Source organism: Venturia canescens, chromosome 1, assembly GCF_019457755.1.
Source record: "Venturia canescens isolate UGA chromosome 1, ASM1945775v1, whole genome shotgun sequence".
NCBI classification, from domain to species: domain Eukaryota; kingdom Metazoa; phylum Arthropoda; class Insecta; order Hymenoptera; family Ichneumonidae; genus Venturia; species Venturia canescens.
Genome location: NC_057421.1, coordinates 108926 through 124430, shown reverse-complemented (window position 1 = coordinate 124430; position 15505 = coordinate 108926). Strand labels below are relative to the sequence as shown.

The window sequence follows — 15505 nt, the reverse complement described above, 5'->3', positions numbered from 1 at the left end:
CAAAAAATCAAGAGAGCTCCTTCTAATGGGTATAACAACCTGAAAAATTTTGAACCAAATCAAAAATCCAAAAGTTTTGAAGTGGCTGATTTGACGTGGAATGCCCCATATACAACCTCTGAAATCTAAACAACTTCCGAAAATTCGCTGTCTCGGATAGCTGAAATTTTTTCCTATATTCGGGTGAAATTGCTTGAATTATTGAGGCTCTTAGGGCATTAAAAAAAAAAAAAATTTTTATTTCCTCGGAACCGAACTCAAAAGTTTCGTTTAGATGGCAAAATAGGCCCCTGAAAATATGAGCCTTTAATATTAATATTAAGGTCGCCCGCATCGCACTTGGCTATTCCCCATATAAGAATAACACAGGAAAAAAATTCTTTTTACTTCTGATTTTTATATCTAATGAATACTGAATTGCACTGCCATGTCGATTGAACATTTTTGTAGAGAATTGAACGCTTTACAAGAAAGGTCTGAAGTCATTTTTCAATTAATCAATTCAGTCAAAATTTATTCAAGGTTAAAGTTGAATTCATCCTCAATTTTGCCGTCTTTCTAAATGATTGGCATAAATATTATTTTTTGAGAAAAATTTGCCTAGAATATTTCAGAAAATACAAATTAGAGTTCTGACGACTGTTAACTAATATTTTTTGCTAGATAGTAAAAATGGATCAAGTACTTAATAGTATATTACACTACAAGGGCAGAAAGTTTGATATTCCTGTACTGCGCGTCACAATGCCCGAGGCGAAGCCTCGGGCATTGTGACGCGCAGTTCAGGGCTATCAAACTTCTACCCGTGTGGTGTATGCTATTTTTCTTCACAGCCGGTCGAAAGTACGTTTCTTCCGAAATATGCATCTATCGATATAAGATGTTTTGATACCTGCCCCGACATTTGCTGCACGAGCGAGGCGAGTGCTGCTGGTCGGGGGGGGGGGGGGGGGGTGCAGGCATCAAAAGAACAAGATTAGCAAAGATAATTTATACGCATTGTCTGGTCGTCCGGTTACCGTATATTTAGCATTATCTGGATTATATATATTGCTGCTGAGAACTTTTGTCGTATGTACTTTCGTAAACCGTACTCCGGACCATCCGGACTTGTAGCAGTTTAGCGCTGTTTTGTTAACATAACCTTATTCATACGATTTCCAAACGACTAGACATAGCCTTCTTTAAACTATAATAATTGTATCGTTCGATTATTTATACTTGTTCCGTTATTTATAACCTAAAATAAAAAAATGGCATAAGTTTGAACCCATTATTGTTGTTTTTTCACTCTAATTATATTTGCTGTTTTTTGTATTGATGCCTGCCTCCGAGGAGCTGGCACTCGCTGGGCTCGTGCCGCAAATGTCGGGGCAGACATTAAAACATCTTCTATCGTTAGATGAACATTTCGGAAGAAACGTACATTCGACCGGCTGTAAAGAAAAATAGTATACACCATACGGGCAGACGTTTGAAAGCCCTGAACTGCGCGTCATAATGCCCGAGGCGAAGCCGAGAACTTTCTGCCCTTGTAGTGTAATATACTATATCCATGACAGTTAATTTAAATTTGCTATATCTTGTTTTTGAAAATTTGTTTTTATCTTATCGGTAGATAGGTTTTTATCAAATCGGTATAATACACGCGAGCCGTCTGACGTGTGACAGCGACTGTATTTACTGTATCAAGAGACGCGGTAGCGGCTTGATGCCAAGTATTAGAAGAAAAAACTGCAGCGCAAAAGAAAAGCCAGCGCGAGCCCTGCCGTACTCTTATATACGCGAATATGCCGGTTTTATGACGTCACATATAATAGTCATATAACAGTCACATATAACTCTTCACTACGGGAGGCGCCAACATCGATTTTGAGTTGGTCACGTGAGCTCGATGACTCTTAATCTCCTTAAATAATCTTAATTCTTTAATAACTTTCGTATGAAATGCTGACATTGGACACCCGGTAGTTCAGGAATTGCATCTTATTGCAAATTATTCATCAAAAATCTCTCAGCATTGCGTTCGACTATCTTTTGACGAACAAATTCTCAAAACAATTCTTTTAACGATGTATGGTACAAAAGTCTAAATAATTAGAAATCGATAAAATTTGGTGATAATGTTCTTCAATATCAAGGGCGAAAACACAATTTTTTTCAAAATTTTCTTCTGCTTAGTTATCGAGTAATTACGCATTAAAGTAGATTTCTTATGCCCGGAATGTATACCTACACTGTAAAAAATTTCTGTATAAAAATTAATATACATGTATAGGAAGTTCTTACGCGGACACGGTGTGGGAAATTTCAGATACGATTTTTGAAATCCAAACTGGGTATTGTGCCAGTAAAAGTGGAGCCCATGAAAATTATTATACTTGTGTATAGCAAAATGAATGCACATGCGATGGAATTTTGATTTACATGTATATAAACATTACTATAAAAATACTTCAAAAAAGTAAAAAAAGAACGCCAAGTATTAAAAAACCGCCTCTTTAGTTTCGAATATATTTTCAGTAAATGAAAAATTTCCTTTCCCATTATTTATTGCTAAAATGACATAGTAGGGAAATCAAGATAGGAAAAAAAATATGAGATCATTTTAGCATAGCCAAGAATTTTGAATAAATTTCGATTTCTGCAGAGAATCATGTTACACCTCCAACTGTACCGGCTAAAGATCTTTGTGACTTCAAGCGTTCCCAGAATGATTTTGCGATTAAGATATTGTTATTCTAATTTAATGCCCAAATTCACTGTCAAAATTACACACAAACTTGGCGTGGATGTGTTCTAGTGTTCTAAATGTGAGTGTTTTAGTGTTCTAAAAAACTCGAAATTTTCATGTAATATAGCACAAAAACTCCCTATTAAGAAATCTAAAAATTTCATCCCCAAACCTTATTTTTCACCCTTTCGCAGGTAGCGAATTTTATTTTACTTCGATGAAAGAATCTGGTACCCTCAAAAACGAACATTTTTTATGTAATATATCATAAGAATTTCCCATTGAAAAATCTGAAAATTTTACCTCCAACCCTCACTTTTCACCCCCTCGGGGATCGTGAATTTTGTTCATTTTCATCCTAAAAAATTTGGATTTTCCATGTAACATAACATAAAAACATGCCGCTGGAAAATCGGAAATATTCACTTTCAACCCTCATTTTCATCCTTTTCGAAGGTAGGTACATGAAAATTAAGATTGGGAATGAAATCAGCAACCTCGAAAATCCCCAGAAACAAATTTTCAGGTATTTTGGTAATTTATTGGCTCGTACCAGTTTTGGCACGGAAACCAGAAAAAAAAAGCTTACCAGTCAACCGGTTAATAATAAAAAATCAAATGTAAAAATGAAATTTTTTCCACTGTGTATATTCTAATATGGCTCTATAGTTCTCGAAAATTCCAGATCAATTTATTAACGTACAATGTAGAAATTTTTGGTTGACAAAAATTTGCAAAAAAATCTGATAAAATTTGAATGTGTTGGAATTGAAAAAGTAAAATTTTTTCTCTCAAATTTTCCAAAAAACCCCATTGTTTTACTGATTGAAATTTCGAACTGTGCGAATTCAGAAGGCTCCAAATTCCGAAAATCCAGCCGGTACTACATAAATATAGATATATTGCAATAGAGCGATTCTCGAAATTTCAAGCCATCTGATTTCTCACAGTTCGGAATTTCCACCCGGCCCCGTTTTACTGCAGTTACCACTATCAATGTATCCGAAGTTCCGCTGAAAAATAAATTAAAAAAAAATATATCGAAAAATTGAGGAGACAAAATGTTTTATCTGAACTTGCGGTCCAGTTGAAAAAGAAATCAAACGAACCAAAATATCAATGTTTGTTGAAACGATATAGTACCCGTAATGAAAGTCGTAGAGACTTTTCGAATACATCAAAGTAAAGCTAAATGCCTTCCCTTCAAAATGCGCCTTGTTGGATCCAAATATCCAAACCAGCGGTGCAGTATCATTAAAAAGAACGTAAGAACATTTTTGGATATACGTATAGATCTCTCGCCACGTTACGACGAGTGGGAGAGAGAGGGAACGAGTGTACGCGCGCTGTCTCTCGCGCTCGATCGGGCGCGAATAGAGGGGATATCGCGTTCAGTGGACTGGGCGAAACGAAACGGGACAAAAGTCACGTTTCGTGCAAAGGACGTATGTCCAAAGGTAATCAAACGCTACTTAAGTCTTTCTGACTCCAAGCGACTAGCGCGTACCGAAACACTCGATTTTAATCGTCTAAATCATCATATTTCGGGATTGAATGAACGGATTTACTTGCAACATAGATCAATTGAAAGAGAAAAATCGTAAAAAAATCATCATCAATTTTCAGATTTTTAACTGCAATGGTTTATCCGTGAGAACAGTTTGAAAAACTTTATGACGTCATAAATCGACATATTCGCGTATATAAGAGTGCGGCAGGGCTCGCGCTGATTTTTCTTTTACACTCTCGTTTTTTTTTTAAGGAAGTTGAAGCGATATATATAGGACATCATACGAAAAATACATTAGATTTTATTATTCCAAATTAATGAATTGAAAATTTACGTGAATCTTCTTGAACAGCGCTTAATTATGTGTGAAAAGTTTGGAGAGATTTCACCGGCTAGTAATCGAGATATTCATTGTTGAAAATGACAAGGTTAAACATGGGCTCTTATGGAAGCTTTCAAATAATTGCAAACTTCAACAATAAATATCTCAATTTCACGACGGTGAATAATCGGCATATCCCGCCAGAAGTTTAATACTGTCTTAAGCTTTCTGTTTAAAAAATTTTAATGTGCAAAGTTGGAAAATAGTTTTAACATAAGATACGCTTCAACCTCCTTAATACTTGGCGTCGAGCCGCTACCGCGTCTCTTGATGAAAAGTTATTTGCTAATATTAATATGCTGTTGTATATTAAATTTTTTAATATACACACGCTCAACTTTAATTACCAAATCGTTATTCTCATATATTTTTGTTGTTGATGTAGCTAAAGATACATCGAAAAAAATATTATTTTATCAATTGAAAAATTATTTTTCACTACCCGTGATGGTACATCACAGTTTCTGGCACCTCTAGAATCATTTTATTCGAAGAAAAATTCCTATCTACATGGGGATCCGATCTATCTATACCTACCTACATATTTCTAACTACGCACGCTACCAACTACACTACCACGACATTGGTAGATGTAAAGCCAAAAAAGCATTATATAAGTTTTGTGACTTAACTCTTTTAGTCAGGAATGTTTCGTATACACCGATTTTGATAAAAATTGGTATCCGAAAGTTTTTGGGGTCGCTGACTACGAATTCGATTACAGATTTTCAAAATTTTCTAAATTAAAAATGGCGGATTTAATGACAGACTACTTGTTTGAAAATCGATCCAATTGGCTTGAAATTTGTTACTTTTACGGGGTCACTATTCACAAATCTGGTATAGATAGTTTTTTATTTAAAAGAAAAAAAACAACAAACAAATTAAAAAAAAAAAATTGAATCATTGTTCTGTATTCTGCTCTCCGTGGATGATCTTGGGAACTACAAATTTGTATGCGAATTGGAGTAAGAACTGACAGGATTTGTAATTGTCAATAACAAAAACCCTAGAGTAATCATTTTTATGGAATCCACTTTCTTCTTTTCTTGACCGCCATTTAGAATATTCAGAAAACTAGCATTGAATTAAAAATTATGCAGCATCCTCGGAAACTCCCAAGTATTTATTGTTATGAGCGTAGATCCATTTTTGAAGTTACGAATTTTGAAAATTTGACATCGAGTTCAGAAATCGACGAAAGTTGCGTTACTATAAAAAAAGTCAGGACTGAAAGGATTAAAAGCTTGATTACGAATCCGGCATTAGATTTTTAAAATTCGAAATGACGGTATCAATATGGTGGCAGTCAAATTCTGAAATCTCCTCAATATTTTTAAAACTCTGATCCTAGGGGTTTGCGGTGTAACTAATTACAAAAAAAAATGTATGCCAAATCTATTGACGAGTTCATAATATAATTTTCGACCCTGTATTTTAATTTTTGTTTCTTATTCTCGTTTAATATTTTTGAAAGGTCATTGTTGGTACCACAAATCGCGCATATCCTGAAATTCAACTTCATATGTATATCATTTCCCAATCACCTGCAAATAAGTTTCAAAGTTGTACTGTATTTTCAATGTTTTGTTTCTGACAGGTGGATTCATATACAAATATTGTAATTTCCAATTGACAATATGGGATATTACATCACTAGTTCGGAATGGCATGGCAACATTGCTCAACGTTATTCGACTCTCTTCCTTCGTCCCCTAATATCTGGCCCCTCAGCCTCGTAGCCCAAGTAACCTATTCCCACATTTATGTTTTAATAATAAGTAGGCTACTTTGCCCCATATCCCTCTATATTCAATCGGATCATTCGAATTATGATCGTAAAGATATATATTTTTTTTTTCATTTGTACGGCAATATTGATAATGCCATAAAAATATATGGAGACATGACGACAACTCAAGTATGGAAAAAAAAACAAAAATATTTTACATCAATCCGCTCGAAACCACCATGCATAAAAGTGATACTGGAATGCTTGCACGTAAGACATTAATATTTTTCAAACGGGAACCAATGTAACCAACTTGGTTAAATTTCAGATCGAATACCAAATCTTGAAACTTTTTCATAATGGTTTATAATTCGTGAGAAAAAAACTGATACGTCGAACGAGGATAGGTCGTGCAAAATCACAATTCATTCAGCAGAGTACAATCGAAATCCAAGATTTGTCCGAGCAGACATATCAACTCGATAAGTACTGTTTCGAGTTAGAAATATTGGTACAATCTTGCTGGTTATATGACAAGTTACCGAGATTTAATCGAACATGAGTTCGCGTAACTCGACGAATTAAGAGACTCGGTAGAGTTTTAAAATCTTCTCCGATTACAAACAACGCGTCAATAAGACGTGAAAAAATGCGCCGGCATCGCGAGTCAAAAATATACGTGCGCGGGATAACTTGCAGCCAGCACAATCGGATGTATATATTAAAATCCTTCTCGTTTACTCATCATTATCGCAAAACTTGAATGCAGCTCGGGGAATAACCAAATTCGTCGCGATGAAATATTTTCCATTTTGTTATAATCAAAATCATAACGTGGTAGCAATATGCATAACGATAACAATGGATAATAAAAATAATGAGAATAACATAGTAGAAAAAATGATAATCACGACGAATATTGCCCGTCCAATATATGACGAGCCTGTATACAATACAAAACGCTTGGATGTATGAAGGTTTTCTATCTATCGATCACGCTCGAAATTGTGGAGGATAACATAAAGGAGGAGAGGGGCGCGGCCAGTACAGTAGTCGCGCAGTGACTGGATTTTCCAGTTTCCAAACTCCGCGCTCCGTGCTCGACTGGCACATTTTAGTACTACATCAGTTGTCGTTGTAGCGTTCACGCACAAACGTCGGTCCGCCGTTTTCCGTCTCTATTCGTCATTATTCGTATTGTGAATAACTCAGCAGGTGCTCTTTATCTTTTTCTGTTGCATCTCCAGACTTTCATTATCATTATTTATTTAAATATAAGGGTCATGTCTCGGGACTCGTGCATTAATAAAAAATAAAAACAAATTGTTATATTCGTTGACGAGAACGTCCCCGCACCAGTGATTTCAGAGGTATTCGCCCGACTCCCTGGGCTAAGACAGAAGGATAGAAACAAGAAGCAGCAGTGGTGTAATAAGTTTTGTATCTCCGCGAGTGATAATGATTACGAGATAGCGCCTACAAATTTCTTCCAAATTTAAGAGGACCTACTCCGTCCGCTAGAAAAAGACCGCTCTTCTAACAATCGGAAATTTGTTATATAATTTCGTGTCGGAGGAGAACAAGCTTTCTCGGCATTCAATATTTTTTTGATTCTTCCGAACAAAGTGAATTTTTCCTTGCTTATTTTTTTCTGTAAGGGAGGTTTTTATTTTTCGACAATCAGGAAAATCAAATATTCATTTAACAGTTTGAGTTTCGTAATTTATTCACCATATTCATGGACTTTGTTCGAATAATTTAACCTATTTTTGCTTCCTCATAGAGGAAGCTATATGATGATGAAAATTTATTTTTTCCAGTTTTCAATGTCAATCTGCTCGAAATGTCCTAAAACATCGAAAAACTGTGCGTGTGCGTGTGTGCGCGCGCGCGCGTGTGTGTGTGTGTGTGTGTGTGCGTGCGCGCGCGCTCGCGTGTGTGTATGGCACTGCAAAATTCAGACGTTTATAACTCGAAAACGATTTGAGATACAGGGCTACCGTTTTGCACAAATGTTAATCTATACAGGCTCTTCATTCTCTGATAATTTTGTCAGAATCTGTAAAATAATACAAATCCTACGACGTTTTGAAATGTTCATAAAAAGTGTGTCGCCGCTCTAACTTGCGAAAATTTTAAGATTTATGACTAATTTTTTTTTTTATAAATAGATTATCATAGTAGGAAGGTTGATATTAAATTTGGAAAATATCGGTTGAGCGGTTTAAGGATGTTTGGTACAAAAGTCTAAATAATTAGAAATTGATCAAATTTGGTGATAATGTTCTTCAATATCAAGTGAGAAAACACAATTTTTTCAGAATTTTCTATTGCTTAGTTATCGAGTAAATTACGCATTGAAGCAGATTTCTTATGCCCGGAAGTATACCTATATATATGGGAACGCTATGCTTATACATATGAACTTTAGTGATCAATTACTCGATAACTGTACAGAAGAAAAATCTTAAAAAATTTGTATTGTCAAATTTGGCACTAAAGAATATGTTCACGAAATTTTATAAAATTTTGATCATTTTGAAATTTTTTATATTTTTAGCATGGTTTAACATGGCAGCATTGTATCGCCTGTACTAAATATTCTTAAATTTTATGAATTTTTGAATTTTACGTTAATATGAGTTTTTTAAAAAATCATATAAACGCTTTAATTTTTGGAAATGTTGTAAGATATCGTGCATAAGTCTGTACTTCCTCTATACTTTCCAGCAATGTTGTCGGAATTATCAATTTAAATGTAAATAAAAAACGATGAAAATTGAAAGTTGCAAACTGTTTTTCTGATGGCTCGTCATTTAGTTTTTTTTAAATGAATTTAAACAAAGAGATAAATTAAAGTTCGTAAAAGAAGGTAGAGAAAATACATTATTTCCTTGTATACAAAAAAAAATGCTGCAAATAAAAATTTGCAAATTGCTTCCTCAAAATGGTCAAGATGCACGATGCTCAAAGCGTACTCTATGAGGTGCTATATTTTTCATTTTGGCTTCCTTAGCTAAGGATAACTAAGCAATTTGCAAATTTTTATTTGCAGCATTTTTTTTTGTTACTAAACGAAGTACATCTCTTCCATGATTCCCTAAATAATTTGTTTTATTTTTATGCTTTTGCTAGGGTACCTTACACCATTTTGAATGAAAAAAAAAATTATAAATTTGTGCAATCGTCACAACGAAACTGAGTTCAATCAACGGCAATATCGTACGATCGTATACTATCTTACCGATCAAAGATTAGTTGAAGATTACAATGGACAATCTTCGGGCGTTAGAGGTTATCCGTAAAGATGATCATTTATTGTAAATCTAATGACTATATTTGGAAAAACCCGCTGTTGTTATTCGCATCATTATTGGTGCGTCAGAATATTGTTCACTGCAACACTGAAAATGTTTATCATCGAAATATTTCATTTTGTGATTTTACAATCGGAAATTTATCAAAACTGATATATTTGGATTCACTTTTTTTTATATTATGAAAGCGAAAAAGTATTCTTTTTAAAATCTATCTATGCTATATCAACCGATTGATTGAAAAAAAAAATACGCACTTTCGAGAAATGCGAAACATTTCGTAAAAGTTTACAGAGTCACCACTTTGCTATTGGCAATATTGGGGCCGGTTGAAAAACAACGGTCCCTCCTATATTGAGAGAATGAAAAAACCGCATCGAAAGAAATGAGAATGAAGAAATCGCATCGATCCGCAACGGAAATAGTAATTATTAAAAATATGCTTACCGCGCGGGTAATAGTAATAGTTACAGTGAATGACTATATTCATTTCTTTTGTGTAGTAGAAAATATTTTGGTTTCACATGTTTTCGTTAAATAATCGTTTTTTCTATCAACGAATATATTTTATACTTCATGCACGTTTTAAACGTGTGTTTTGAGAAAAATGAGAAGTGATAAGAAAAAAACAATAAAATCTTCAATCAAGAACACATGGAAATTTCTTAATTTTTCTTGCTTACAGTGCAACGCTAACGTTTTCTCGATAAGTACCGCAAATAATCGAAGAGTCAACAACACCATTCCAGTTTCTAGATCGGGCCGAAACGCGGTACTGTCATCCCTATATAAAAATAATACAACTGCACAACGGGTGACTCAAATTGTAATTTATGTGTTAACGGTTATGAGGCTGCTATTGCTCTATTCGCTCCGTGCACGTACACATAGTACTTTGAAAGTGAGTGTGTGTTGTGTATACGTATTCCCCCAAAAACGCCGGAGTCCCCTTTATGGTGGCGCTGGCGTATGCATGAATACACTAATACTATTGGTGCAGTAGTATTAGATTTTTTACTCCGCCCACGTGCACAGAGCGAATAAGAATTGATCCATTTCTGAAAACTGTTGTTCGTTCAATCAACCACTACATGCAACAGGGCATATTTTCCTATTCATGATTGAGCCTTATCACGAATGACAATGAGGACGAGCTCTAGTTGTTTCCAGAATCTCGTGTACCGTTTACGGGGGGGGGGGGGGGGAGAGGGGGCTATGTCTTAAAAATGTCGAATTCAATTCGTCGATGATCACCTATCGAGCGGACTATCGCGAAAAGATATATGAAAAATAAGATGCGTTGAAAAACGATGAACGCGATATTAAACGAGCCATTGTCTTTTTTCGACCAGTTAGCCTCGCGGTCTCACCAATTACGCATGTCACACTGGATACTGCAGTTAGCCTCGTCATCCGCAAAGTATCACAGAAGTGTCTCGCCCCCTCCACCGCTTTGTATGCCGTCACACTTCGTGACGTTCTATCGCCCTGGTTTTGTTAAGAATTTTAAGCAACTTTAATATACGCGACAGCGGCAGATTACATGAACATAACGTCTCTGATCCTGCGATCTACCAACAAATTCGACTACCAGGTGGGGCGGAGTTGAAATTCCGAACGGTGAGAAATCAGAAGGCTCAAAAGTCCGAAAATCTAGCTGGGACTCGAAATATATAGATATATCGCACTAGCGCGGTTGTCGGACTTTTGAGCCTTCTGATTTCTCACCGTTCGGAATTTCAACCCCGCCCCATACCAGGTTGAAACATCTAAGAAATGAACTATTTTGTATCCAAAGTCCGTGTACTATGAATGCGGCTACTGCTATAATCGCGCATAATCAATTCCCATTATTTTCGAACATGGAATCGCACCGGTGAGCAATTCTTATCGACGAACAACGCTTCATTATCGCGACATGGCTTTTTTGGAAAATCCGTCATTTTCTCAACCTTGAACTCGTTTTATTGCTCATTGCAAATGAGGCAACCCAACTTCATTAGTTTCACATCTTTTCAAAATACAGAATTTCTTACCGGGGTGTTTATTACGACAATTAAGACAAATCTCGGACATATCTACCGATGTTTGGTATAGACAATTTTTGTCAGCATCTTATAATTCAGTATGTTGTTAATAATACCGAGACGAATTTCTTCAAGCGTTTCCCGCAGAGTCACTATTTGCCAGTACATCGCGTCTCATTGCATTAGCACGAGGGATAGCCATTCAAGTGGCTGTATTCTCGCTTATTGCATGAATCAATCTTAAGCCCCATGTTGTGTCCGCGAAGACCGTCGCGAAGGGACGAGTTATCAAGGACGAGTATTTATGGGATTTAGGCCAAAAGAGCTGAACTCCAACTCGATACTTTTACAACAAGTTAACAATAAGTTTATTTAAGAAGTTACAAATTCGAGGTTTTATTGCCTCGAGACCGATCGTTACAATTCTCGTCAAAGACTGTCGAATTTTGGTTAGTTGGTAAATTTATAAACTTGGGGGTTTTTCCCCCTCTCGCGACAATATGGCGTGATATTCTTTCTCGAAGTTTCGGTGATGACATCGAGGGTCGATGCGCTCGTTCGGGAACGTCGATATTTCGCCGTCGATGCATTTATGCTGAGAACGCTTAATTTATATACTCTTTATTTTAGGAGTGCGATGTACGGGCACAACATCCCTCCCCCCTTCGGGAGACGAAATTTATTTCGGCTACTTTTTCGCACGGAATAAAATAATTAAATTTGAATCATTTCGTAGTTATGTTTGTTTTCTAGTTCCCTGTTTAATGTAAGTTTTTTTTTTGAGGTTACAATGAGCCATTTTTGTTTGCGTTTTTCGATTTTGCTTTTCTGATGACAATTTTGTCGTTAGTAGATTCAGATGCGAGTTCTTCTATAATTTTTGGTCTTGCCACGAAAGTCGGGGCTAGTTCGATATCATTAGTTTGTTGTATTAATCGAATTCGTTGACAATGTTTAGCTTTGAAAATTGTTAATATGATGATTATTAAAATGATCATAGTCATGCTAATGGCACTTATAGAATAATTTCCGATTATGTGATAGGGATGTGCCCAAATATTTGGTTCTTCATCTAGTTTTTTCTTAAGGATTTCGATTCTTTCTCCTAATGCGTTCGTTTCTAGTGGATTGATAATTACTTTTGATGGTACGCTGTAATTGAAAATAGGGTGATTAGCGTTTACTATTCCGATTGCGTTCGTTAAGTTATATAATGGTACATATGTTATAAATTCATTTTGTCGCAGTTCATTTAAAGAAAACAATTGAAAATTAATTGATGTGGCGGAACATTTTCCGTCCAAAGCCAGTAATCCTGTATTGTGGATTATTTCGTGTGTCGTAGACTTATTTTTACAATCGATTCTAATATTTTCGGGTTTTTGGGCTACGAATAGCCATCTACCTTCTTTTCTAGTGCGATTATTAATGTTTTTTCGATTTTTACAATTCATTGATTACGTGACAATTTTTCGGGATTATTTCCTAAATAAATCGCTATTTCGCATGATGTATTATCGCTTATTGTTTGCAGTGATTGCTTAGGTTTGTAATAATAGATGTTGTCAACTTTTTTCGCATTGTTTAAATCTTCTTCAGTCATTATTAAATACGTTCTTTTGTAATTATCCACAATTATTATTTTGGAAGTGGTTACTATAAATTGGAATTGTTTTTCATTAATTTCTGTTGTTAGTGGATAGACTTTGTTGACTTTCAATATTTTTAAATAATTATTATTATTATTAATTTTTTCGTTCGGATTATAATTTATTTATTTATTTCGTGTTATTATACACGTTCCGTATTATTCGTTTCGTTCTGTTTATTATTTTTGTATTTATTTTCGTATTTTTTTTGTATATTTAATTTCTTTCTTCATATTTCAATTTTATATTTGTTCTTCTATCGTTTTTGTACATTCTCTTTTGTTTATTTGCTGTAATACCGGCAAGGCTCACTGCGATCGGCTAAAGGGTAACGTAGGGCTTGATCCGCTCTACGTGAACTCGAACAGTTTTGCGTCCCTTGCCGATGCTGTAGTTTACCGGTGAATCTTTACTTTTGATTTCAAACGGTCCTGTCCATTTTGGCGTTAATTTCGCTGACCTGCCTCGACGAACTGTTGGGTCGAGCAGCAGTACTTTATCGCCAACGCGATATTCGGTGTTTTTTGCAGTTTCCCATTGTTTTTCCGCTATTTTCTCCTTTTTTTCCATTAATTTTTCTCTCGCGACTTGCCAAGTCGCCCTGAGTCGTTCTCGAAGTTTGGCTGCATAGTCGTCGTACGAGTATGTGGTTCTCGGCGGCTCTTTGAGTGCAGTTGGTAACACAGGTTTTTGACCATACCTCAATTCATACGGGGTGAATCCTGTAGATGAGTGAGGTGTTGTATTGTATGTATACATGGCGTATGGTAGCCATAAATCCCAATCCCTTTGATCCTCTTGAACAAAATGTTTTAGGTATTCTGCCAGAGTGCGATGGGATCTTTCCAATGCTCCGTTTGATTGCGGATGATATGCAGTTGTTTGAATTTTCTTGATGCGTAATAATTTGCACGTTTCCTTAAAAACGTCGCTCAGAAAATTCGTTCCCTGATCGGAGAGAATGGTTTGGGGAGGTCCATGCTGGCAAATGATCTGAGTGGTCAATGCCCTTGCTACTTCTTGTGCCTCCTGATTTTCCAATGGAATTGCTTCGGAAAATTTTGTTAATAAACATTGTGCTGTTAGAATATATTTATTTCTCCGATCGGTTTCGGGTAGAGGTCCTACTATATCGACCGCGCATTTTTCAAATGCTCTTTCTGGAGTATCGGTAATAATCATCGGTGCTCGATTTAGTTTCGTTACTTTATTCTTTTGGCATTTGTCGCATTTCGCTACGTATTCTTTTATTTCCTTTTTCATTCCCGGCCAACGATACTTTTCTTGAATTCGTTGAGTCATTCTTTTTACTCCGGGGTGTCCTCCGAGAGGCGTGTCACGATACTCTCGTAGTATTGTTTTTCTGTCTTTCTCTGACAGGTCCGTCGCGTCGGAGTCGAGGTGTTCGGTTTCACTTTCGCTATCTCCTTCGTCGCTGTCCACTATATGCGTCTCATTTTTATCTTCAGCCACACTCGGCTGATTATCAAGTCGGCCATTATGATTAGGGCTGGACCGATTGTCCGAGGAGGCTGGTGTGTTGTTGAAGAAGATGGAGTCGCGTCGGCTCTGATTTTTCGCGGCCTTCCTCTTCCTTCTTTTTGCAGCTGATCTGTGTTTTTGTTTTGACTGCGCGTGATTGCGTATATGCGGCTCAGTGCGTCAGCATTAGTATTCTTTTTGCCTTCTTTATATTCAATTTTGTATGTGTATTCTTCTAATTTTATTCTCCACCGCATTAGTCTGGAGCCTGGATCTTTTACGTTGAATAACCAGGTGAGGGGTTGATGATCGGTAACGATAGTGAATTTCGTTCCATAAATGTACGGGCGAAACTGATGTACAGCCCAAACTATTGCCAGCATTTCCTTTTCCGTTGCTGAGTAGTTTCTTTCCGCTTTGTTTAGCGTTCTGCTCGCATAACAAATTGGTAGATCTTCCCCTACTTTTCCCTGTGATAAGATAGCTCCGATTGCCTTGTCCGATGCGTCGGTGGTGACGACGAACGGCTTCGTGAAGTCGGGATATTGAAGTATTAGTGCGGTGCTGAGTGTTTCTTTTAACGTCTCGAACGCTGCCTGCGTATGCTCGTTCCACTCGAATTTTCTGTCCTTTTTTATCAGCTCTGTTAATGGTTTTGCGAGTTTTGAAAAA

The 15505-nt window shown here is 36.2% G+C and overlaps 1 protein-coding gene across 10 annotated transcripts in view; it reads left to right on the top strand.

The window, feature by feature from the left end:
- The window catches only part of Glut1 (Glucose transporter 1), a 123957-nt gene that overhangs the window by 20842 nt on the left and 87610 nt on the right, over window positions 1-15505 (top strand). Inside the window, exon 1 of one of the 10 annotated variants that reach the window (XM_043432997.1) lies at window positions 7401-7573. The exons of 8 other annotated variants lie outside the window; for them this stretch is intronic. The gene's annotated coding sequence lies outside the window, so the exon portion shown is untranslated. Of the gene's footprint in view, window positions 1-7400; window positions 7574-9352; window positions 10448-15505 lie in introns of those variants that run through there. One more of the 10 variants, XM_043433000.1, reaches the window with a different exon arrangement.